General features: G+C 33.6%; 1 protein-coding gene across 9 annotated transcripts in view; it reads right to left on the bottom strand.

Annotated features, from left to right (window-relative positions):
• LOC106868342 (protein Aster-B) overlaps window positions 1–1,330 on the bottom strand; it is a 264,262-nt gene that overhangs the window by 103,881 nt on the left and 159,051 nt on the right. The window lies entirely within an intron of this gene.

Below are 1,330 nucleotides of genomic sequence, written 5' to 3' on the forward strand. Positions count from 1 at the left end.
ATATATATATATATATATATATATATAAGGAGTTGGTGTTAGGAAATGCATCAGCCGTAAAAACCCCGCCAAAACAGTGAAAACCTAGAGCAGTCTTCTACCTAGCCAGCCCCTGTCAAACAGTCCAACCCATGCTAGCATGGAAAATGAACATAAATGTTGATGACGGATAATGATAAGTATGTATGTTTATGTATGAGTGTGTGTGTGTGTGTGTGTGTGTATATACATATATGACAAGTTACAATGTTCTACGGATATGATGCATTTTAAGATTATGAAACCACATTTGAAAATGTGATTTCATCATCTTAAAAAGAGTTAATAGATTGCGTGGATTATCCCAACTAGGGTAGTTATCCTGTTTAATTGTCATCAATCATCAATACAGATTATCTATGCAGATAATATTAGATAATATGCAAAATAGCTCTATTAATCTGTGACAGATATAGCAACAGTTAAAAGCATTAAGATGAGCCAATACTTCTATAATTAAAAGAACATGTCATCTCTGATGATATATACAGAAACACCAGTATCAGAAGAAAAAAGAAGACAAAATGAAAAGGAATATGCAATAATAAAGGAAAGATACAATAATCTCAAGATACAGTATCAGATTAAGGAAAAGTTAAAAAGAATAACTGCAAAGTTAGCACAAAATGTTACTGTGATTTAGTCAGTTTTAACATGGCAGATCTATAATCAAAAGCATTCTAGCTGTGACCAACCCACCTTTTTGCAGGCATGGTGTATCCTTGAATGCATTAGCCAATGTATCTTTCATTTTTAGAGACAGGGCATGATTTATGGAAGATTTGGCCACTATTTCTAGCAGATCAAGTGGTCATAGAGAGGATCTTATGCTGATTCAAGAGCAAGATGTATTTAGATTAAGTATAGATAGGATTTCTATTAGAACATTCATTTTTGATTCTATTTTTCTGGTAAGAAACCTGCAAGTTCTTAGCAAAAAACAAAGAAGATTCAACACACAGCAGTCATTAAGCAATAAAATTGTTGGGTATTGTGGAATGACTCATGATAATAAATCAGACAGTTGTGTTTTTGCTCTGGATCATCTCTAACTGAGCAAACCTATAATCAAAGGCAAACAAGCAATGATCATTGTCTTTTATTCAAATATAGTAGATCTAGGATTTGTTTATCCAATAAAGTTTTAAGCTGGTGAGGCAGAATCTGAGGGAGATAAGGCTGTTATTTCTAACAGATCAACCAACATTATGTAGAATGATAATTAAAACAAGCTGATAAGCAGAGTCCAGGTGAATGTCTATCAGAGTTATGTCCTCAGCCCCCCCCCCCC

This window comes from Octopus bimaculoides, chromosome 5 (genome assembly GCF_001194135.2).
Source record: "Octopus bimaculoides isolate UCB-OBI-ISO-001 chromosome 5, ASM119413v2, whole genome shotgun sequence".
Taxonomy (NCBI): Eukaryota; Metazoa; Mollusca; class Cephalopoda; order Octopoda; family Octopodidae; genus Octopus; species Octopus bimaculoides.